The 25,936-nt window shown below is 43.1% G+C and overlaps 1 pseudogene; it reads left to right on the top strand.

Moving 5' to 3' along the window:
* Window positions 1-8,874: 8,874 nt before the first annotated feature.
* Window positions 8,875-25,040, top strand: LOC132841498 (probable ubiquitin-conjugating enzyme E2 W-A; annotated as a pseudogene).
* The last annotated feature ends 896 nt before the right edge of the window (window positions 25,041-25,936 follow it).

Genomic DNA, 25,936 nt, shown 5'->3' with positions numbered 1-25,936 from the left:
CCAGGTCTGTTCCAGCTTCTCTTCTTACAGACTCCATGTGGTTCACAGTACCAGACTTTCTTTATAGACCTTCGGAAAGTGAGCTAACCTTGCAAGAGACCTTTGAGCTGGTGAATCCAGAGACAGATTCAGAGGTTCGTCCTTCACCTCAAGCGAGCACTGCTGCCACTAGTATAACTGAGAAATCACTTAATCCAGAACACTTTGAGCGCTTTTCAACATGGAAGTCACTGTTGAGAGGAGTGACGTGCTTGATCCATGTTGCCAGTTCCTTTCACTCTGAGTCTAAAGGACAGACATCCACATATATAGGCTGGCATAAGTGTCATCAGCCTTACTGCCTGAGAGAGTTAGCCCAAGCCAAAAAGGTCATTCTTTTTTCTGTCCAAAAGTCTGTTTTTTCTGAAGAGTACAGTGCTCTTAAGAGACATGTTGAAATCTCTCAGAACAGTCCTCTGATCAAGTTGAATCCTGTTCTGGGTGAAGATGGACTAATCAGAGTTGGTGGTCGTCTAATACGTGCACCTGTGGTCAGTGATGAGAGAAACCCCATTGTCTTACCTGGACGTCATCATATCGCCACCTTACTAATTAGTCACTTCCATGATCAAGTGAAGCATCAGGGACGCCTTTTCACCAAAGGAGCTTTGCGCACTGGAGGATACTGGCTAATTAATGGAAAGAGGTCTATTAGTAGTGTCATACATAAGTGTGTTGTATGCAGGAAGTTACGTAGGAGTACGGAAATTCAAAAAATGGCTGACCTTCCAGAGGAGCGTCTCAGTACATCCCCACCTTTCACTTATGTTGGCTTGGATGTGTTTGGTCCTTTTTCAGTCTCAGCTCGTCGAACAAGAGGAGGTCACGCAGAGAGCAAGCGCTGGGCCATTCTCTTCGCATGTATGTCCACACGTGCTGTTCACATAGAGATAATTGAATCCCTTGATACCTCTAGCTGTATAAACGCATCAAGGAGATTTTTTGCCCTCTAATGGCAAAAACAACTCTTCAATGGTAGGCTAGTTGAAGGTCTGCCAAAGCTTCTCGCTATTTTATACAGTATTTTCTGGAATAGAGGATTCTGGACTTAATGTTGCTGCAGTACAGATCTCGTTTCCTTTCACATGAAGTCCTATGCACTTTCATGGCTGAAATTTCTGCAATAATTAATGCAAGGCCCTTAGTTCCAATCTCCTCGGACCCTGACTCACCTCTCATTCTAACTCTGGCAATGCTTCTGACCCAGAAGGTCGGTGTTCCTCCATCTCCTGGAAACTTTTCAGGTAGTGACATGTTCAGGCAACAGTGGAAGCAGGTGCAGAGCCTCGCTGACAACTTTTGGTATCGCTGGAGACGCGAGTATCTCCCAACACTACAAAATCGTCGAAAGTGGACTAGTGCTCAACCTGACATTAAAGAAGGTGATCTCGTACTTCTTAAAGACTATCAGAGCCCTCGTAATGAGTGGCCTATGGCTCTTGTGTCCAAAGTTTTTCCAAGCACTGATGGGAGAGTACGCAAAGTTCAGTTGAAAGTTACCAAAAGTGGATCTGGAAAGGATGTAAAGTATCTTAGACCAATTACAGAGGTTATTCTTCTGTTGTCTAACGAAAATTAAGACTTAAATGAGACAACCTTAGGATGTCTGGCGGGGAGTGTTCTGCTCCAAGTTTATTTGTCACTTGTATTGTATGTATAGTTATGTAGTTTTGGTGCCCCCTAGTTGCAGTTCTCTAGATAAAATAAGTGGTCACGTTTCCCATGTAGTCAGCTCCTTAATCTTCAGAGGCCATCCTTTGTTTTGCGATTGTATAAGCATCATCTGTAAGTTAATCCTTCTTTACTTAATAGTTGATGATACATATTTTCATATATTTATGATAAGTTTATTCAGAGTTTTGATTTAATGGAGTTTTTGTGATGACGGCCTTTAGCTATTAGCCTAGCCTTTGTTTGACAGCGTTCAATGTGCTAATCTTAATCTATTTTGATGAGAGAATTTCTGTATAAGTCTATATTTGTTGTCAATTTCTTGGTTATCTGATAATCTCATTTATGAAAATTGATGACATTGATTTAATTTGGGCTATTTTCAGATATACTCTAATTAGTCATTAGTTAATTTTTCTGATTGTTGTTTATTTGCTGTTTGTTGCAGTTTTACTCTTAATTCATAATGTACCTGGCATCTTAATAAACGTCAAAGACTAAGATGAATCCTGACTCGTCTGTACTTTATGGATGGAGTTTGGCTGGCTGTTAAATTGCATTGGTAGATGCAAGGTAATACATAATATTATGTATTACCTTAATATACATAACTGATACATACATGTACTTACATACATGCACTTTATGTACATAACTGATCTGTCATATCCTATAGTCATATTTAATACAGAATATATAACAGATCAGTTATGTACATAAAGTACATGGTAGTGTAAATAACAATATTGTGTAATATTATGCTGTACAATATACAGCAGCAGTTGTCATAAGCATGAAACCGGTTAGATCCAAGTGCAGGTTTATTTGCAAAATCCAAAAACAGGCAAGGATCAAAACACCAGGCAAACAGCAACAACAAAGGAAATCCAAAAGCAGTAGTCAATAGTCCAGGCAGCAAACAATCACAAACACGAAAAACAGGCAGGGTCAAAAACGAGGCAATAAACAGAACAGAGAAATACGCTCGGTATGCAGACAGGCTAACAATACTTCGCGTCAAACGAGAGTTCTGAGTGAGCTTAAATAGACCAGGTGATTAAAACAGGAAACAGGTGTGCTGAGTTGGTGGTGCAATGGATTGTGGGAATTAGAGTCCTGATGGTAAAGTGCAGCAAATCCTCTGCAGGCCAGCAGAGGGAGCCCTCATGGCTCTCATAACAGAGCCCCCCCCCAGGAGTGGATTCCAGACACTCCAACGTAGCTCCGGGGGTGGTGGAGTGGAGGCGGAACAGGGGGCGGGAAGGCGGGCCAGGTCAATGTGGCAGTAGAGGGCAGAGCAGAGCCGGCGAAGCTGAAGGCCAGGGCGGAGCCGGCAGAGCTGAAGGCCAGGGTGGTACAGCATGCGGCGCCAGAGACCAGAGCAGGACTGGAGACCAGGGTGGTGCCGCAGGCAGAGCCAGCGACCAGAGCAGGACTGGAGACCAGGGTGGTGCCGCAGGACTGGAGGCCAGGGTGGTGCCGCAGGCAGAGCCAGCGACCAGAGCAGGACTGGAGACCAGGGTGGTGCCACAGAGTAACTCAACAAACTGGTCAGCATCGCAATCCAAGGCAGTGCTGGAGGTGTTCCGAGCCTGTAAACAGGGACAGGAGGTAGAGGGGCTGAAACAAAACACAGGACAGGTAACACAGGCAAATTGGTTGGTTCAGGCCAGGCAGAGAGCTCAGGGAACCCAAAAATGACCATCTTGGGCCAGGCAGAGAGTTCATAGTTGGCCATCTTTGATGAAGCAAATAGTTCAGGGTCAACTGTTTTTGACAAGACATTGAGACCTTGGAAGTCGTGCATGGTTAGTGACCCAGGTTCGAACCTTCCAGCCGTGATTTGGGGGACTCTGGTTCATGAGAGTGTGGGATTTCCTGTGAAGCAGAAGAACAAAAGGTGGACCCTGCATGACTCAAAGATGATGCGGACATAGATGATATGGTTGATTCAGGTGCTCCAGTTGCTACAGATGATTCAGTTGATTCATTAGCTCCAGCAGGTTCGGGTGATTCATTTACTCCAGCAGGTTCAGGTGATTCATTTACTCCAGCCGGTTCAGGTGCTTCAGACGGTTCAAATGGTTTGGTTGGTTCAGGTGCTCCAGCAGGTTCAGGTGCTTCATTTACTCCAGCCGGTTCGGGTGCTTCAGCAGGTTCGGGTGCTTCAGGTGCCTCAGCAGGTTCGGGTGCCTCAGCCGGTTCAGGTGATTCAGCAGATTCAGGTGCTTCAGCAGATTCAGGTGCTTCAGACGGTTCAAATGGTTCGGTCGGTTCAGGTGATTCATTTACTCCAGCAGGTTCAGGTGCTTCGGTCGGTTCAGGTGCTCCAGCAGGTTCAGGTGATTCATTTACTCCAGCAGGTTCGGGTGCTTCAGCGGGTTTGGGTGCTTCAGCAGGTTCGGGTGCTTCAGGTGCCTCAGCAGGTTCAGGTGATTCATTTACTCCAGCCGGTTCAGGTGCTTCAGCAGGTTCAAATGGTTCGGACGGTTCAGGTGCTCCAGCAGGTTCAGGTGATTCATTTGCTCCAGCCGGTTCGGGTGCTTCAGCAGGTTCGGGTGCTTCAGCAGGTTCGGGTGCTTCGGGTGCCTCAGCAGGTTTGGGTGCCTCAGCAGGTTCGGGTGATTCATTTACGCCAGCCTGTTCAGGTGATTAATTTACTCCAGCAGGTTCAGGTGATTCCTTTACTCCAGCAGGTTCAGGTGCTTCAGCAGATTCAGGTGCTTCAGACGGTTCAAATGGTTCGGTCGGTTCAGGTGATTCATTTACTCCAGCCGGTTCAGGTGCTTCAGCAGATTCAGGTGCTTCAGCAGATTCAAATGGTTCGGTCGGTTCAGGTGCTTCAGCAGGTTCAAATGGTTCGGTCGGTTCAGGTGCTCCAGCAGGTTCAGGTGATTCATTTGCTCCAGCAGGTTCAGGTGATTCATTTACTCCAGCCGGTTCAGGTGATTCATTTACTCCAGCCAGTTCGGGTGCTTCAGCAGGTTCGGGTGCTTCAGGTGCCTCAGCAGGTTCGGGTGCCTCAGCAGGTTCGGGTGCCTCAGCCGGTTCAGGTGATTCATTTACTCCAGCAGGTTCAGGTGATTCCTTTACTCCAGCAGGTTCAGATGCTTCAGACGGTTCAAATGGTTCGGTCGGTTCAGGTGATTCATTTACTCCAGCAGGTTCAGGTGCTTCGGTCGGTTCAGGTGCTCCAGCAGGTTCAGGTGATTCATTTACTCCAGCAGGTTCGGGTGCTTCAGCAGGTTCGGGTGCTTCAGGTGCCTCAGAAGGTTCGGGTGCTTCAGGTGCCTCAGCAGGCTCGGAAGGTTCGGGTGCTTCAGGTGTCTCAGCAGGTTCAGGTGCCTCAGCCGGTTCAGGTGATTCATTTACTCCAGCAGGTTCAGGTGCTTCAGCAGATTCAGGTGCTTCAGACGGTTCAAATGGTTCGGTCGGTTCAGGTGATTCATTTACTCCAGCAGGTTCGGGTGCTTCAGGTGCCTCAGCAGGTTCGGATGATTCATTTGCTTCAGCAGGTTCAGGTGCTTCAGGTGCCTCAGCAGGTTCGGGTGCTTCAGCAGGTTCGGGTGTCTCAGCAGGTTCGGGTGCTTCAGGTGTCTCAGCAGGTTCAGGTGATTCATACGGGTCAGGGGGTCTGGTGGAAGATGATTCAGGTGGCTCGGGAGAGGCAGATGGTTCAGAGTCGCGGATTTGGGAACTGGCCGGTTAAACAGAAGGGGAGCAAGCATGCCGCGGTGCCATAGCAAGTACAGGAGGCATGAGACTGAGAGAACATACCTCGGTGGCCCTGGGGATCACTGAACTTGACAAAACTAGATTACGCCTCTTAGTCACTCGTGCAGACGTTATCTGGGGATCCAGTAGACTAGACACTAGTAGTTGTGGCTTTGCAGGAGCAGGAGAGATAGGTGAGGCAGCCATTTCGGGAAGTGGTTGGGATGCAGGAATGGCAGCAATCTTGACAACAGGTGCGGGGATGGTAACGGCCCTCTGAGGGACAGGTGTTGTCAGGACAGTGGCTCTTTCAACCGCTGGTGCAGATACAGTAGTAGCCCTCTTGAAAACAGGTGCAGGTAAGATGGTAGCCATTTTAGGGGTAGGTGCCGACACGGCAGTCCTGCTTGCGAAGCGTTTTCTTCTGATAGCCCTCCTAGACAAGGGTTCAGGCATAGGAGCGGCTATTTTATGATCTGAGACAGGCATGTTGGCGGCCATTTTGGGAGTAGGGGCAGGCGTGACAGCGGCTGTTTTAGGAGCAGAGACCGGCCTAGTGACGGCCATGCTGTCAATGGTTTTTCCATCCAGGGTTTCCCATAAGTTCCATCGGCTTCGGCTTTCTAAATGACTCACAAACCCCCAAAAGTCCAAAATTTGTAAGCTTTGTGTCTCTGCTTGAGACAAAGGTTCATCCAGACAGTCATTTAAGTACAACTTTAATTCTTCGTCGCTGAGGTTCAAACCAGCCGCACATGTCCAGAATAATTGGGCAAAACAACTCACCGCTCGTCCTTGTTGGCGGAGGGACATCAAGTCGGCCAACCTGTCCCACCATTCTTCCTCAGAGGAGGGGGGCAACACTTGGATTTGTATGTCGCTGTATCGGTACATGTCGGGGTACGGGAACACACCAATCGAAACGGGGAAAAAAATCACTGCTGAATCCTAGATGAGTTCAAATGTGAAAAAGGTGCCGGAAGACTTACTGGGAATGCTGGATTTGGTTGTTGGTTTATGGCTGATGCAGTGATGAAACCAGGGTGGATGAAATAAACCGTTGGATCTTGTCGGGCAAAGTATTCTGTCATAAGCGTGAAACCAGTTAGATCCAAGTGCATTTTTATTTGCAAAATCCAAAAACAGGCAAGGGTCAAAACACCAGGCAAACAGCAACAACAAAAGGAAATCCAAAAGCAGTAGTCAATAGTCCAGGCGTAGGTCAGGGCAGGTAGCAAACAATCACAAACACGAAAAACAGGCAGGGTCAAAAACGAGGCAATAAACAGAACAGAGAAATACGCTCGGTATGCAGACAGGCTAACAATACTTCGCGTCATACGAGAGTTCTGAGTGAGCTTAAATAGACCAGGGGTCTCATTTATAAAGCGTGCGTACGCACAAAACGGGGCTGGAAACGTACGTACAACAGTTTTCGCGCAAAGGTTGTGATCTATAAAAAACAAACTTGACGGGAAAATGTGCGCACCTTTAAGTAAACTTTGAGACGTGCGTACGCACATTCTGGAGACAAAGGGAATTGGCGACACAGATGGTGAGGTCCTGAACTGAAGTTAGATTGTAGAAAATACATGTGAGAAGAACGATTATAAGAATTAATGACATTTAATTTTCACCCCATTTCATACGTTATATCCACATTATCATGAGGATTAAATCCAACAGTGTTATTTGTGCCGATTGTTTTAGGCTATATACATCTAGTAAAATCCAAACGTAATTCAAATTGTATTAAAAATAAAAAAATAATAATCAGCGCTACTCCGTCCAGGGTGTATCCTGCCTTGATGCCCAATGACGCCTGAGGATAGGCACAGGCTCCCTGTGACCCGAGTAGTTCGGATAAGCGGTAGAAGATGAATGAATGAATGAATGAATGAATAATCAGCGCTGCCTTACAGTCACATTGTCCACAATGGGAGCGCAGGAGGAGATGGCGCGACTACATGTGATACAGAATAGCATGAAATACCCTTTTATTAGAGAACTGCAGAACACAGTGTAAAAACGAAATATTTTCCTTAATGTACATATATCATAAAATGTCAAAGTCTGCAAATACAGTCATGAAGCACAATCGCTACTCATCATCGGTCCTAACTATTACGGTGTTCATTACAAAACCGTCATGAAGAAGCATGTGTTCACTATAACATTTTCGTCTTAAATTTTCGCCCACAAATTAATTCTGTGATTTTATCAAGGTGTTAACGATCAGTCTAATTGCTAGAAACATAAATCCTCCGGTGACCCGGGTATGTAATGCTTCATGATGGCACTGCTGGCACTGTTGGAGGATTACGCCAATGGCAGAATAAGGAGAGAACGAGTTTCAGGGACCATGATGATTTCCTGGCTAATAAGCTGATTTAGATTCCCTAGAGCTGTGCTCTTAGATCTATGTGTTGAATTGGGTCCAGTATTAGAGAGGGCAACACGCCGGAACCATGCCATCCCAGTCCAAATACAAGTCCTCACCACTCTGGGGTTCTTGTCAACCGGCCGTTTCCAGCGCGAATTGGCAGACAGGTAAATTATTTATATTAAAAAAAACTAAGTAATCCTCAACTTTGTCTCTAAGACCTTTTTGTATATGAAATAATTCTATTGGAATCTATCATCTCACTCTATAGGTCTGGTACTATATCACAGTCGTCCCTGAGTGCCATAATATCTGTCGTTTTGAATGGTATACTTAATATGGGTAGTCGATACATCAGGTTCCCCTACACTGTGCGAGAACAGGCCGAAATTAAAATGCAATTTGCAGCAATGTCTGGTTTCCCAAATGTAATCGGCGCAATTGACTGCGCTCATGTTGCTATAAGGGCACCATCTGAAAATGAATTTGCTTATGTTAATAGAAAGCATGTGCATTCTATTAATGTGCAAATCATATGTGACTCCAACATGACCCTCACAAACATTGTGGCACGCTGGCCTGGTTCAACACATGATTCCTTTATCTTGACACATAGCAGTGTAGGGAACAGACTAAATGCAGGCGCAGTACATGATGGCTGGCTTCTTGGTGAGTTTAACAATATTAAAAAGTAGAAACTAACAATTTTGTTTTAAATATAATTATAACAATGTTGCTTTTAATATAATTATAACCTGTAGGCGACAGTGGCTACCCCCTGAGACGCTGACTCCTCAGCCCATTTTTAAACCTCCAGAGCGCAGAGGAAACTCATTATAAAGAGGTCCACTCTCGTGCCCGCACAGTGATTTGCATTAACTATTTATGGTTAAAAAATGGGCGTGTACAGGGCGGGATTTCACGTACGCACATCTGCGGGTGATCTGTGATTTATAAAGGGAACATTGCTTAGAGGTGTGCGTACGCACGGTTTTAAAAATCTGAATTTTTTTTGGCTTTTGGGCGTATGTAAACTTTTAGTAGGGATCCTACACACAGTTTTATAAATGAGACCCCCAGGTGATTACAACAGGAAACAGGTGTGCTGAGTTGGTGGTGCAATGGATTGTGGGAATTAGAGTCCTGATGGTAAAGTGCAGCAAATCCTCTGCAGGCCAGCAGAGGGAGCCCTCATGGCTCTCATAACAGCAGTAGTGTGTAATATATACAGATGATGTGATGACTGACAGTCCTGATAATGCAGTACTTATAGATATGAAGCAGTGAATATAATTATGGTGAGTTGTTAATCAGGGTGATTGTCTGGGGAAAGAAACTGTTTCTGTGTCTGGCAGTTTTAATAAACAAAGTTCTGTAGCGCCTGACAGAAGGGAGGAGCTGAAAGAGGGTGTGTCCAGGGTGTGACGGGTCAGTGGTGATGTTTACTGCCCAGTTTCTGGTTCTTGTGTCGTACAAGTCCTGGGGGGTGGGCAGGGGGGCACCAATTATTATTTCTGCTGTTTTTACTGTGCGTTAGAGTCTATTCCTGTCCTGTTTAGTTGCTGCACCAAACCAGATGGTGATGGATGTGAACAGGACAGATTCAATGACTGCAGTGTAGAACAGCATCAACAGCTCCTGTGACAGACCAAACTTCCTTAATTGATGTAGAAACTACATCATCTGCTGGGCCTTTTTGATGATGGAGTTTATGTTGGACTCCCATTTCAGGTCTTGGGAAACTTGAAGGGGGGGGGGGGGGAGAAAAATTTGAAAACAAAACATTTTTACCCACTTTAGAATATTTATCCATGGTGAGACTAATCATGAGGGTGGTTTTGTTTTGTTTTGTTTTTAGAAATGCTAGCAAATGAGTTAAAGAATGAGCTGGGTGGCACCTTTTTAGTTGTAGAAATGTTTTGTGTTTTGTTCGATATTCAATCTTTTTTTTTTTTTTACTCATTTGTGTGAAAGCATTATATTCCTTTTTGATGTATAAATCTTAGTTCTGTAAATAACCTAAGAAAGTGTTTAAATAAGACTGAACACATTTTATAACACTCATTAATAAGGAGACTGTAAAATTAATTACCTGAGCAGCTTGAAGTGGTTCACAAACTTAAGAGCTGCACATTAGCCTGAGGATTGACTGCTGAATCAGAACTTGGTGGTGTTTTTCTTCCTTACAGCTAGTACCAAGGGGTGGGGTGTACAAAATTGTGTTCTCAGCTATATTTATTGTTTCTATATTTATTGTTTCTGTTTCTAGAGACGGATGCAGAAGGAATGGTTGTCTTTGCAGAATGATCCACCTCCAGGAATGACTCTGAAAGGAAGAAGAGTTCAGAATACAATCACAGAGTAGGGGCTTGTTTCTGGTTTTATTTTACAATTTATACAGAATGGTTTTCACTGTTATGGATTCAGTGGTTTCTTACACACAGAGCATTGATAAGTGTGTTTATTCAGTCTTGGCAGTTTCTCACTTGCATCTTATGTCCAGGTGGTTTATAGAACTGAAGGGCCCTCCTTGAACCCTGTACGAGGGCCAGAAGTTCCAGCTTCTCTTTATGTTTAGCAGCCAATTCCCATTTGAACCTCCTCAGGTGAACCTCAAAAGTGTCAGTGCACACACTGTTTTTGATCACTTCTTCATGTGCCCTGCATCTTGACTTCTGTCCTCATTGTCATACAGGTCATGTTTACCGGCGAGAACATTCCGGTCCATCCGTTTGTCAACAGCAACGGACAAGTTCGTCTGTCCCATTTAACTGTAAGGGAGTGGACTCCAGTTCTGACTGTCCGGTCCATGTGCTTTGTCATTATCAGCATACTATGCATCTGGAAAGAGAAGGTCAGTCTCACATTGATAAAAACCTGAATTGAACAGTCTAACAGCCGCCACTGCTGCAGCTTGTTAGGCTCGACCGGTGTTCTCCTGGTGCATATAACTAGTAGAAACTGGTCTGGTCAGGAATGGGATGAACTCGAGTCTCCAGAGTTTATAATGTGTCCTCTAGTGGTAGCTTGAAGATCTGTTTCTTATCTGTTTTTTGTTTTTTAATAACACAAAAAGGTGGTTGAAATGGTGGTTGTTTTTTGTTGTGTTTTTGTTGTGTTTCTGAGCTCTGCTCTTCTCTCTGTAGCATCATCCACCCGACAATTCCCCAAAGAAGAGAAAGTGGTGGTGGTGGTGGTAGCACGGTGAGTGATCTGTTCCTTTTTGTACAGTAACCCAGCATGCTGTTGTTTATTTCTCCTTACAGATGACACGTGTTAGAAGCACTGGGACTTTTAGCAGTTATAACAGGCTCACACACAGTACACTGGCAGTTTTCAGTCCTACGGTCTTGGGAATGAGTGGACTTCTTTAGAGAAACAACGTTTTGGGAGCATTACACTTCAGCAGGCTAAAAAAAAAACCTGATCTGACTAAAGGAATGTAAAACTCCACGTGTGCTCATTGAGAAACACGGATGATGCGTGTGCTTAGAGGGTTTATAGATGGTGGGATTAGTGCTGGATCACTTTTTACCTCTTTTCCTCTGACCCAGTGGAGCCGGTGCTATTTCTGGGATCCGGTTAGGGATTAGTTTACCGAGCGCCGTTCATCTGCAGTGCATCATGATTACTTATTTATTCTGAACCTGTAACTGCGCATTAGGATTAGCAATATGGCTTCCATACAGTTTGTTCCTTGGACCAGTAATTCTGCAACTTTCTTTTAGCCGTTTGTTACAATAACAAAGCAGCAAACAGCTCGACTTCCTCACATCATCACCCACAAGCTCTCACTTCTTTGGTCCTCGTGTTTAGTTGAGTGTCTCATTGTCATTCTCATTATTCACAGGTTCTGAATAAGCCCCACCACCAGGACTGGCACTGGCACGGTATCAGCAGACAAGCGGTTGTTTTATTTTATTTATTTATTTCTTTCCAGGTTGATGTTTTGTGCAGTGATTAAGTCTTTGTGTAAAGCCAGTCAGTCCAGGCATGTAAATTATATAACAGAATAAAAATTTATTTTAGATGAGTAGATAAATGGTAAGACTTGCTTTTGCAAAACCATTTTTTATAAATAATAAACCTTCTTTTTCTGTATGCACTTGATCAGCTAAGAGTTTTTGTGTCTCTGTTTTGTGTGAATTTAATTCATTTATTTACTTTATTATGACTCCGCCCCCATTAGGCTCCACCTCCAGCTATTTAAAGCTGTATTTGTATCTGAAAGTCGTTGTTGTTGGCCATCGAACCTGGAGCGCAGAATTGACAGTAAAACTAAACCCTGAACCACGTGAAATTTCTGGTTTGCAGAATTTGCCGTTGTGTGTAGCTCTGATTTCACAGAGAATCACTCTCTGTAGCAAGAGCTGACTTAAGAGACAAACCCCAGTGCACCAATATTGGCACATGGCTGAAAGGCATTGTGGGTAATGTAGGGAGCTACAGGTCAAAATGGAGCTACAGGTCAAAACAGATTTAATTATGTTGGCTTTGGGGCTTGTCTTGAAATGGGCGGGGTTTTAACTTGTAATAATTAATTTGTAATATTTATAACACTAGCTTACTACCTTTAGGTTTTTATGAAATACAGCAAAAACATGTCAGACACTCAGTGTCTGGTTACTGCTTAGAGACAGCTGAAGGTTTAAAACAGAAAAAAAAAATCTCCGACAGGCAGAGACGCAATGCGAGTCGCATTCTACCAAGCAAGCACCATGTCTGAACGAACCCACGTTTACCAGAACTCTACTGGTTAGTAAGTACGTATTATTAACGTTACAACCCGAAGTAAAAAGCTGAAGAAACCCTAAACGTTAACAGAAAAGACAGAAAAACGTTAACAGAAAAGACCTGCGAACCCGAGTGACTGAGGGAGAGACAGAGAGCTGTTCTGTGTGTGACTGAGTGAGCAGAGCGAGACACAGCAACACAATACATCTGTATGTGTGTAGGGGAGGGGCGCTGTGACTAGCCTATCACAGAACGCTGACACAATCAGCTACCCAATGATGATTTTCATTCAATCCGAGCACAGATATTGACTCGTATTACTTGTATAATAGTCGTACTCAGCAGAAGTGCTTTATCCGTACCGGATACTCGTTTCAGCCGAGTATCCGGCTCATTGCAAAGCACATCGTCGCTGTCGGGCGGAATCCTCATATCTCCAAAACCATTATTTTTTAGGAAATAAAAAAAACACTATTTTTTTGAGTTATTAAACATTGTATCGTTAAAGTTGTTATTATACCTTATATTGCTATCATATACTGTTGTGTACCAATATTAACACAACATTTTCCCAAAGTCACGTTTTATCGGAGATACAAGCTTTATGACGGGAGCAGGGAGAGACGAGATTATGATGTCATTGATAACTGGGTGGGGTGCACTTTGTTTCTATAGGTCCTAGAAGGCTGAAATTTGGTATATATACTAATTAGGGGGCAGGGAGTCGATTGCACATGGTTTTACACATTGCACATAGCGCCACCACCAGTCGAGATACGGTATTGCACATTATTTTCCTATGACTCCCCCCATCACAGGGTCTTAACCTGCGTGGTTGTATAGGGAGACAAGGGAAAGGCACGGGCCGATGCATGTTATTGCACAGGGTTTCACAAGGTTTCCCGAGACATCCGGGCAGGCTCCGCGAACGTGTCCGCGAACGGGTCCAACGCTGTCCTATTAGATCCACGAAGGCCAGAAACTGACCTTGGAGGCCGAATACTCACCTAGGGTCTGCACACGGGTCCGACGGCCGCGACTCGCGTGTCCTGGACGCGTGGAAGCCATCTTTTAGGAAGCCTTGAAGCTTCTACTGGGTTGGGTCCCCATGGGTTAAGCGTACGTCAGCGGATTCCTTCCCTACGTTATTCCAAGGTTGTCACCGATGGAATAGTTTCGGGAAACAATCAGGCTTCTACTGATGTTGCCGCCCCCAGCTCGAAACTCCATGGATCAAGCTGAAACTACATGTCTATGTGAACCATTTGCCCAAGGAGGGTAGAAATTTAAAATTTCTTGTGTTCTTTATTTTGATGTCTACTGAAACAGTAGATCATGACGCACAAGGCAAAAAAAAAAACGGCATGTTGATAGCTCGAACGGTTGCTGAGATATTAGCCTTTGATTCTGTTCCCAGAATCCTCCCTGTGCATTTAGACGGAGCCTATGTTCAAATGGCGTCATCTGCAGCATTAATTATGTATTTTTTGGATATAATTAATAGAAATACATAAGTAAATATAATTATGAATAAAATATATATATAAATATGATTTAGAGTCTGGATTAGATTCCAAATAGATTCCAAATTGGAACGATTCTAATTAGGTTTTGGGTGATTTTATTTTGATTTAGGGACCTAATTTCAATTTCAAGTGAATAAATATTTTAGAGTTTCGATTAGGGGTATTTAGAGCCAAATTGCATTGTCAAGGAAACAGAGTCCGGATTAGCGTATTAGTCCAAATTAAAATTATCCCAATCAGGTTTATTAAATTTTAATCAATTAAAAATTAATTAATTAACAAATTAATTTGAACCATTAACCAATTAATAAATCTATTAATAAGATACATTAATCTAAAAATTTAATTAATTAATTTAAATTATAAATCAATCAATTTAATTAACTAGTTAGGTCAAATTAGGTAATCAAGTTCTACGTATTAGGTCTGTTTTAGATTTAGAGCTTTTAGATCCAATTCAAGTTGTTTTTGGGTCAATTTTGAAAGTTATCTTTTAGGATTTTGATATATGCAAATAATTTTTGGATTTTGTTTTTAGATTTTTTAGAGCCAAATTGTAATGTTAGGGAATTTTAGGGCCAAGACTGGTTGGGTTTAAGGATTTAGAGTCTGGTTAGTCTCGCAGTCCGAATTGGAGTTTAACAGTTATGGTTAGGGTTAAGTTTAGGGCTAGGTTGCGGTTAGTTTTAGGGTTAGGTTAGGGGAAAAGACCGTGGTTCTGGGAGTGACCCAGAAACAACGTTGTGCACGGGCCTGCCACTCGGGCCTCGTTTTCGGCCACCACCATCACGGCGAACGAAAAAACATCGCCTATTTAGAGTTACGAGCTTAAAGCGCTCTTCTAGAGTTGGAGGTCGGTCTAAATTAGGGTTCTGACCTCAGACGACGCCTAAAGTTATGTTTAGGGCTAAAAGTTAGGTTTATGGTTCGAAAAATTAGGGTTACGAACGCACTTTAAATCTCTGGTTATGTTTAGGGCTGGGAATTAGGTTTAGGGCTTACGGTTAAGTTTTAGGGTTAGGCTTAGGGCTCCAAACCCTAGGGCTAGAAACACGGTTATGTTTAGGGCTGAGAATTAGGTGTAGGATTCTAAAAATTAGGGTTAGGTTTAGGGCTCCAACCACCAGAGCTAGAAACATGGTTATGTTTAGGGCTTAAAAATGGAAACCTGCGGTTATGTTTAGGGTTCAGGAATGGAAAACGCACTAAATGCTATTTAGGGCTAAGGGTACAGACTAAATTAAAGCCCTCTTTAGCCCGACGACATCCTAAATAGTGAGACACGTCATCAGTAGTAAACCATAGAATCACAGGGTGTTTCAGCCTTTCATTACTATAGACCCTCATCCATGGCGGCCAGCCGTAGGGCGATCACTCCTCGGCTCGTGTCCCATAGCCAATTGGATAAACAATTTATTTATTTATTAAGATAAAAGATAATGATTTAAGAGAATAAATTATTTATTTAACTGCTTATTAAGATGAAGATCATTTTTTAAGAAAATGATCCTCTTGATTTATTTATTTATTCATTAAGATAAATGATTACATTTAGAGTCCTATTTAATAAGATGATTGCTTTAAAGTCCTATTTACAATAATATGTTAGAGCAGCATGATAATAGAATAATTTATTTATTTATTTACATATTAAGATAAAACAGATCATTTTTTTAAGAAAAACAATCCTATTAATTCACTAAGTGAGATAAATGTCTAAATTTAAAGTCCTATTTACCACTATAATGTTAAAGCTGCACATTACTAACATCATACCTGAACCATCACACAATAAACATTTTCAACACGTTTAAATAAGGTGAAGACAGGTAGAAGACCATGACTCACCTCTCTGCCAGTGGCCCTTTTTGTTAACACCGCCAGGTTTCCGGGACCACTCGGGCAGAGTGCTGGGCCTCGCGCCGTGTGTGTTGAGCCCACAGATCCCAGCGGATGACCCCGAACCAGGTCAACAAGCTTCTACTGGGCAGCCCTCTAGGAAAAATCTCTCAAAACGACAGTATAATTCCCAGCCAAGTTAAGCTTTTTTCAGTGGGAGGCCAGTCCAGATCCTTAATCGGCCTAATTTTCTCACTGAGGGTGAATTTTCACTTCATATCGTAGTTTATACATTTTATTATGGCTAACACGCCGCAAAAAACGCTTTTTCTCTATCTTTTGTCATTCTGGAGTTATTAGTTAAAATGTACTCCAAAATTGACTTTATGGGCGGAGTTATGCAAATTATAGGCCTGAAAACCCTTTAACCACCATTTAACTGGTTGGAAATGGGTCAAAGCCCGTCTAAAGTGGAATTTAAAGAGATTTTGGATCGCTGCTAAGATAAGAGTTTACTAATTTAAATTAAAATAGCTAATAAACGCCTCTAATTTAAAGTTCAGGCCTAAGTTTCCGGTCCAAACATTATTTTAGCAGGACGGAGCGTAGTTACGATCTCCCCCTTATTTTAAACCTAATCCGTGATCAGTAACCTATTTAGAAAATTAATTAAGTTATTTTAATTAAATAAATTTTAGGCCTAATAACCTACGACGCCTATTTCTTGAATCTCCGTATTCATGCCTGAGCTTTAACGCTCTGAACGGGGTAAGATTGGGCCGGCGGGCGCCTATTTTAGGGTCGCTACAAGGCCAGCGGAGATCTATTAAGGGCAATACGAAGCGGGCATCTGCTCGGTGGTCGAGGCACGCAACCAGAGCCTAAGCTAACGATCGCCGTTCCCTTCAGGGTGGACCAGACCTCTGAGGGTGGCACGAGAAAAGTCATGGGTCATTCTTGGCCTTTCTCCTCGGTATCCTGCGTCGAGGGCGGCAGACCCCTACGCTAGATTCGGGCTAATCCCAAACCGTGCTCCGGAAACGTAACCCATGACCCTTAAGACTACGATGCGCTTACGCTTCCCGTCCCTCTTATATCCCTCGCGCTTACGCCCCGGCGCCTGTCTGTTCGGCCGCCCATAGAGCACGGATCGCCCGTGTCATTCGGCCCGATCGCTACAGCACGCGCTCATGAATGAGCATCGAAACTGTCGCCCCCAACTAATGGGGTGCCTCGGTGGGTGTGTATATCAAGACATTACGTTTTGTTTATTTTACTGAGGTTAACAGTTAAAGTTTTTTAACCTCTGCCCACCAGGATCACGCGTCACGTGGAGATGGCTTCCGACGAGGTGTCCGAGGGCGGCACTGGCTGGGTTAGGTTAGGGGAAAAGACCGTGGCTCCGGGAGTGAACCAGAACCAACGTTGTGCACGGGCCTGCCACTCGGGCCTCGTTTTCGGCCACCACCGTCACGGCGAACGAACACACATCGCCTATTTAGGGTTACGAGCTTAAAGCGCTCTTCTAGAGTTGGAGGTCGGTCTGAATTAGGGTTCCGACCTCAGACGACGCCTAAGGTTATGTTTAGGGCTAAAAGTTAGGTTTACGGTTCGAAAAATTAGGGTTACGAACGCGCTTTAAATCTCTGGTTATGTTTAGGGCTGGGAATTAGGTTTAGGGCTAACGGTTAAGTTTTAGGGTTAGGGCTCTAAACCCTAGGGCTAGAAACACGGTTATGTTTAGGGCTGAGAGTTAGGTGTAGGGTTCTAAAAATTAGGGTTAAGTTTAGGGTTAAGTTTTAGGGTTAGGTTTAGGGCTCCAACCACCAGAGCTAGAAACATGGTTATGTTTAGGGCTTAAAAATGGAAACCTGCGGTTATGTTTAGGGTTCAGGAATGGAAAACGCACTAAATGCTATTTAGGGCTAAGGGTACAGACTAAAATTAAAGCCCTCTTTAGCCCGACGACATCCTAAATAGTGAGACACGTCATCAGTAGTAAACCATAGAGTCACAGGGTGTTTCAGCCTTTCATTACTATACACCCTCATCCATGGCGGCTAGCCGTAGGGCGATCACTCCTCGGCTCGTGTCCCATAGCCAATTGGATAAACAATTTATTTATTAAGATAAAAAATAATGATTTAAGTGAACAAATAATATATTTATTTATTTACTTATTAGGATGAAGATCATTTTTTAAGAAAATAATCCTCATGATTTATTTATTCATTAAGATAAATGATTACATTTAGGGTCCTATTTAGTAGAATGATTGCTTTAAAGTCCTATTTACAATAATAATATGTTAGCGCAGCATAATAATAGAATAAATTATTTATTTATTTAAGATAAAACAGATAATTTTTTAAGGAAAATAATCCTATTAATTTGCTAAGTGAGACAAATGTCTAAATTTAAAGCCCTATTTACCACTATAGTGTTAAAGCTGCACATTACTATCATACCTGAACCGTCACACAATAAACATTTTCCACACATATAAACAAGGTGAAGACAGGTAGAAGACCATGACTCACCTCTCTGCCAGTGGCCCTTTTTGTTAACACCGCCAGGTTTCCGGGACCACACGGGCAGAGTGCTGTGCCCCGCGAAGGATATGTTGAGCCCACAGATCCCAGCGGATGACCCCAGACCAGGTCAACAAGCTTCTACTGGGTAGCCCTCTAGGAAAAATCTCTCAAAAAGACAGTATAATTCCCAGCCAAGTTGAGCTTTTTTCAGTGGGAGGCCAGTCCAGATCCTTAATCGGCCTAATTTTCTCACTGAGGGTGAATTTTCACTTTATATTGTAGTTTATATATTTTATTATGTCTAACACGCCGCAAAAAACGCTTTTTCTCTATCTTTTGTCCTTCTGGAGTTATTAGTTAAAATGTACTCCAAAATTGACTTTATGGGCGGAGTTATGCAAATTATAGGTCTAAAACCCCTTAAACACCATTTAACTGGTTGGAAATGGGTCAAAGCCCGTCTAAGGTGGAATTTAAAGAGATTTTGGATCGCTGCTAAAATAAGAGTTTACTAATTTAAATTAAAATAGCTAATAAACGCCTCTAATTTAAAGTTCAGGCCTAAGTTTCCGGTCCAAACATTATTTTAGCAGGATGGAGCGTAGTTACCATCTCCCCCTTATTTTAAATCTAATCCGTGATTATTAACCTATTTAGAAAATTAATTAAGTTATTTTAATTAAATTAATTTTAGGCCTAATAACCTACGACGCCTATTTCTTGAATCTCCGTATTCATGCCTGAGCTTTAACGCTCTGAACGGGGTAAGATTGGGCCGGCGGGCGCCTATTTTAGGGTCGCTACAAGGCCAGCGGAGATCTATTAAGGGCAATACGAAGCGGGCATCTGCTCGGTGGTCGAGGCACGCAACCAGAGCCTAAGCTAACGATCGCCGTTCCCTTCAGGGTGGACCAGACCTCTGAGGGTGGCACGAGAAAAGTCATGGGTCATTCTTGGCCTTTCTCCTCGGTATCCTGCGTCGAGGGCGGCAGACCCCTACGCTAGATTCGGGCTAATCCCAAACCGTGCTCCGGAAACGTAACCCATGACCCTTAAGACTACGATGCGCTTACGCTTCCCGTCCCTCTTATATCCCTCGCGCTTACGCCCCGGCGCCTGTCTGTTCGGCCGCCCATAGAGCACGGATCGCCCGTGTCATTCGGCCCGATCGCTACAGCACGCGCTCATGAATGAGCATCGAAACTGTCGCCCCCAACTAATGGGGTGCCTCGGTGGGTGTGTATATCAAGACATTACGTTTTGTTTATTTTACTGAGGTTAACAGTTAAAGTTTTTTAACCTCTGCCCACCAGGATCACGCGCCACGTGGAGATGGCTTCCAACAAGGTGTCCGAGGGCGGCACTGGCTGGGTTAGGTTAGGGGAAAAGACCGTGGCTCCGGGAGTGAACCAGAACCAACGTTGTGCACGGGCCTGCCACTCGGGCCTCGTTTTCGGCCACCACCGTCACGGCGAACGAACACACATCGCCTATTTAGGGTTACGAGCTTAAAGCGCTCTTCTAGAGTTGGAGGTCGGTCTGAATTAGGGTTCCGACCTCAGACGACGCCTAAGGTTATGTTTAGGGCTAAAAGTTAGGTTTACGGTTCGAAAAATTAGGGTTACGAACGCGCTTTAAATCTCTGGTTATGTTTAGGGCTGGGAATTAGGTTTAGGGCTAACGGTTAAGTTTTAGGGTTAGGGCTCTAAACCCTAGGGCTAGAAACACGGTTATGTTTAGGGCTGAGAGTTAGGTGTAGGGTTCTAAAAATTAGGGTTAAGTTTAGGGTTAAGTTTTAGGGTTAGGTTTAGGGCTCCAACCACCAGAGCTAGAAACATGGTTATGTTTAGGGCTTAAAAATGGAAACCTGCGGTTATGTTTAGGGTTCAGGAATGGAAAACGCACTAAATGCTATTTAGGGCTAAGGGTACAGACTAAAATTAAAGCCCTCTTTAGCCCGACGACATCCTAAATAGTGAGACACGTCATCAGTAGTAAACCATAGAGTCACAGGGTGTTTCAGCCTTTCATTACTATACACCCTCATCCATGGCGGCTAGCCGTAGGGCGATCACTCCTCGGCTCGTGTCCCATAGCCAATTGGATAAACAATTTATTTATTAAGATAAAAAATAATGATTTAAGTGAACAAATAATATATTTATTTATTTACTTATTAGGATGAAGATCATTTTTTAAGAAAATAATCCTCATGATTTATTTATTCATTAAGATAAATGATTACATTTAGGGTCCTATTTAGTAGAATGATTGCTTTAAAGTCCTATTTACAATAATAATATGTTAGCGCAGCATAATAATAGAATAAATTATTTATTTATTTAAGATAAAACAGATAATTTTTTAAGGAAAATAATCCTATTAATTTGCTAAGTGAGACAAATGTCTAAATTTAAAGCCCTATTTACCACTATAGTGTTAAAGCTGCACATTACTATCATACCTGAACCGTCACACAATAAACATTTTCCACACATATAAACAAGGTGAAGACAGGTAGAAGACCATGACTCACCTCTCTGCCAGTGGCCCTTTTTGTTAACACCGCCAGGTTTCCGGGACCACACGGGCAGAGTGCTGTGCCCCGCGAAGGATATGTTGAGCCCACAGATCCCAGCGGATGACCCCAGACCAGGTCAACAAGCTTCTACTGGGTAGCCCTCTAGGAAAAATCTCTCAAAAAGACAGTATAATTCCCAGCCAAGTTGAGCTTTTTTCAGTGGGAGGCCAGTCCAGATCCTTAATCGGCCTAATTTTCTCACTGAGGGTGAATTTTCACTTTATATTGTAGTTTATATATTTTATTATGTCTAACACGCCGCAAAAAACGCTTTTTCTCTATCTTTTGTCCTTCTGGAGTTATTAGTTAAAATGTACTCCAAAATTGACTTTATGGGCGGAGTTATGCAAATTATAGGTCTAAAACCCCTTAAACACCATTTAACTGGTTGGAAATGGGTCAAAGCCCGTCTAAGGTGGAATTTAAAGAGATTTTGGATCGCTGCTAAAATAAGAGTTTACTAATTTAAATTAAAATAGCTAATAAACGCCTCTAATTTAAAGTTCAGGCCTAAGTTTCCGGTCCAAACATTATTTTAGCAGGATGGAGCGTAGTTACCATCTCCCCCTTATTTTAAATCTAATCCGTGATTATTAACCTATTTAGAAAATTAATTAAGTTATTTTAATTAAATTAATTTTAGGCCTAATAACCTACGACGCCTATTTCTTGAATCTCCGTATTCATGCCTGAGCTTTAACGCTCTGAACGGGGTAAGATTGGGCCGGCGGGCGCCTATTTTAGGGTCGCTACAAGGCCAGCGGAGATCTATTAAGGGCAATACGAAGCGGGCATCTGCTCGGTGGTCGAGGCACGCAACCAGAGCCTAAGCTAACGATCGCCGTTCCCTTCAGGGTGGACCAGACCTCTGAGGGTGGCACGAGAAAAGTCATGGGTCATTCTTGGCCTTTCTCCTCGGTATCCTGCGTCGAGGGCGGCAGACCCCTACGCTAGATTCGGGCTAATCCCAAACCGTGCTCCGGAAACGTAACCCATGACCCTTAAGACTACGATGCGCTTACGCTTCCCGTCCCTCTTATATCCCTCGCGCTTACGCCCCGGCGCCTGTCTGTTCGGCCGCCCATAGAGCACGGATCGCCCGTGTCATTCGGCCCGATCGCTACAGCACGCGCTCATGAATGAGCATCGAAACTGTCGCCCCCAACTAATGGGGTGCCTCGGTGGGTGTGTATATCAAGACATTACGTTTTGTTTATTTTACTGAGGTTAACAGTTAAAGTTTTTTAACCTCTGCCCACCAGGATCACGCGCCACGTGGAGATGGCTTCCAACAAGGTGTCCGAGGGCGGCACTGGCTGGGTTAGGTTAGGGGAAAAGACCGTGGCTCCGGGAGTGAACCAGAACCAACGTTGTGCACGGGCCTGCCACTCGGACCTCGTTTTCGGCCACCACCGTCACGACGAACGAAAAAACATCGCCTATTTAGAGTTACGAGCTTAAAGCGCTCTTCTAGAGTTGGAGGTCGGTCTAAATTAGGGTTCCGACCTCAGACGACGCCTAAGGTTATGTTTAGGGCTAAAAATTAGGTTTACGGTTCGAAAAATTAGGGTTACGAACGTGCTTTAAATCTCCGGTTATGTTTAGGGCTGGGAATTAGGGTTAGGGCTAACGGTTAAGTTTTAGGGTTAGGCTTAGGGCTCTAAACCCTAGGGCTAGAAACACGGTTATGTTTAGGGCTGAGAGTTAGGTGTAGGGTTCTAAAAATTAGGGTTAAGTTTAGGGTTAGGTTTTAGGGTTAGGTTTAGGGCTCCAACCACCAGAGCTAGATACATGGTTATGTTTAGGGCTTAGAAATGGAAACCTGCGGTTATGTTTTAGGGTTCAGGAATGGAGAACGCACAAAATGCTATTTAGGGCTAGGGTTAGGGTTAGGGTTAGGGATTAGGGATTAGGGTTAGGGTTAGGGTTAGGTTTTGAAAAAGCTATTTCTTAACAAGATATCCGAATGGATTTTTGGTGCACGGGCACAACCAAGAATCTCTTTCCCCCTATTTGTTTTAATCAGATATTTTATGTATTTATTTGTTAATTTGTTTATTGATTTAATTATTTATTTATTTTACAGGTCTCCAAGATCCCCTATTTTTTGGATGGAGTGAAATCGGTGTTTTACTGCATTAAGGTAAGTATTGAAGGAAGACTGGTCTACAGGTAAGTATTTTATAGAAATTAGGATAATTTGGGGTGAGAGAGGGGGGAGAAAAGAAGAAGCAAAATAGAGGAAAAAGACGGGTGGGGGAAAGGGAAGGGGAAAAGGAAAGAGCTAAGAAAGTAAAGGTTAAGTTTAGGGAACGGAAAGGGGTGTGGGGGTGTCAAAAGAACGGTTGGAAAGGTAGGGTTGGGTATTGGGTTAAGGTTAGGGCAAAGGTTTGGGTAAGAGGATAGGGCAAGGGCTAAGGTTAGGTTTGGGTACTGGGTTAAGGTTAGGGTTAGGGTTGGGGTAAGGGCATAGGGTAAGGGTAAAGGTTAAGGTTAGGGTTGGGTTTAGGTTAAGGTTAGGGCAAAAGTTGGGGTAAGAGGATAAGGGCAGAGGTTAAGGTTAGGGTTGGGGTTAGGGTTGGGGTAAGGGGATAGGGTGAGGATAAGGGCAGAGGTTAAGGTTAGGTGTTAGTTTGAGGTACAGGTTGAAATAGAAAAGTAAGATTGGGGTAAGGACAGAGGTTGAGGTCAGGAATGATAGATAACAGTAGATTATTATAATAGCTACAGTACTAGAAAAAGATTTCAAACAAGAGTATGGAGCAATAAGTGCTAAAAGAAGTGCTAAAAGATAAATAATCAAAAAAAAGGGTAAGTGCTAAAAATAGTAATCACCACAAAACCACACACCAAAAGAAATTTAAAGATTCTATATCCATAACTCTGTTTTTTTGTCTTTTTTATTTATATAAAATTAATAAACAATAACACTAATCATAATAATGATAATAATAATATAAATAATAATAATAATAAATAATAATGAACGATAATGATGACAATGAAATGATCTTCAACCAGAAAGGGATCCTGGAGACCTGTGCCATACAGAATTATGATGATGAAAACCGTAAATTCGAACCTTCAAGAATGAGATGTACATATTGTAACTTTGGTGACCTTGCATTTGGGTGTACTCACCTTTCTACATTGTGTCTCATGAAAATCCATGTTTTTGAGTTCGTAGGTTCTATGTTCTTAAATTGGTTTTTATTAAGGTTGTTGTCTGAAGTTATGTACATCTATTGCAATTGTGTTGTTAAGGGTCTAGTTGCTCTACCCAGTAATCAAATATTGCCTGTGCTGTGTCGGTTGTCCAGCATATGCCATCCTTTTCTACTTTAAAGAGATCTTGACTCTCGGCAAGTAATGGATTTTCATGAGACGCAATGTATTCATTGAGCACCTCCAGATTCTGCTGTTCCTGATCAGGCAAAGACCACGAATATGGAACCAGTGCTGTGTGAACTGTGGCATTGGGAAACGCTGTGTAGGCCGCCTTCCACAGGCCCTGTAGTTGTTTTATGGCTGTCTTGTATGGTAGTTGGTGTCTGTTGTGAATACCTGCAGCTAATGCTACCTGCTGTGTGTGTGGATGTGGTGAAAGTTTCCGCAAGACTTTGGTGAGATGTAAGAAATTAGCCTCCGGAAAGCTGTCTATCTGTATATTTGTGTTCTTGATTGAGGGGATACGGTTTAGATTACCATCCCCTATAAACACTATGGGTTTGTGTATTGAAATGGACCAGTCTGATGCTTTTCTATTTGTATTGATGTGTCTGTACAGAGTGTCCCTGAGCGGGACCCTATCTAAGGGCTCTTCGTCTGAGGAGTCGGAGGACACTCTGGATGGCTTAGCCACTGCAAGAGGCTTAGATTGGAGGGAGGATTCAGAACGGGTTTCAGGTGGAGAAGATTTCTCTTCACGTCGCCCTCTCATCCTTATCCCCTTCTGCCTAGCAGTGGTTTCAGCCGTGTCCCCGTCCTTCTCCCCAGACGTAGTGACGGTTCTAGAATGAAAAGTGTGATCAGAGTTAATATTATTAGGGTTGTTTGGTGACATTACTATAGAAGGTGATGATGTAGAAGAAAGAGAAGGTGATATAGAATATGCTGTATTGTGTCGAGGTGGTTTTTTGTGGACTTGGGCCTGTGGAGTAGCGGCCTTTTGGAGTGGAGTGGCATGTGAAGGGCCCGCCGTGTCCAAAGATTGGGACTGTTTGTCTAGAATGATTTGTTTGCAAGTGGTCAAATTGCTGTCAATTAATTTTTGTTTATACCTATTACGGGCCCACTTCACTGCCACCTGCCACTCCAAATCCCCAAAGTTGGTAATCTGTGCTAGAAGATTATTGATAACTGTTGTGTAATGTTCTCGTAAAATTACCATGTTATTGTACATCCAGTCAGTAGTGTTGTGTATGATTTTCTCCGTTGTGGTGTTATTGGGTGAAGATGGCTTGATAAACTGTGTGAGTTTTTTGACTTGTCTGACCATACCTGTCGGAAAGGTGACTGTGTCTAATGAGTTTTTAACTGTTTCCATATGGTGTTGTGCCTGTATCAGTTTGAAATAGGTTTTTGTGAGAGTTTTATCTAATGTGGCCTTACTATTGTAGGGTGTGGCTGTCTGCATGCTGTGTGATGTGGATGTCTGCACGTGTTCCCCATCTCCAGTTGGACGTTGGTCTCTTAAAACTGAAAATCTGTTCTGCAGAGTAATCATGGTTATTAAAACACAAGAGGAAGATAAACACAGTAAAAATGAAAACCGACAAACCAAAATAAATAATAAAAAATAATAAAATTGTTATCACCCAACTTACTCAAATGGGAGACTTTGTAGGGTTCAAACAACAAAAAAAACGAGTTTAGGCAGAAGGGCCTAGGTGTGGATGTGAGCAATGAGTCCCTC

Source organism: Tachysurus vachellii, chromosome 2, assembly GCF_030014155.1.
Source record: "Tachysurus vachellii isolate PV-2020 chromosome 2, HZAU_Pvac_v1, whole genome shotgun sequence".
NCBI classification, from domain to species: domain Eukaryota; kingdom Metazoa; phylum Chordata; class Actinopteri; order Siluriformes; family Bagridae; genus Tachysurus; species Tachysurus vachellii.
This window is presented reverse-complemented; position numbering and strand designations above follow the sequence as displayed.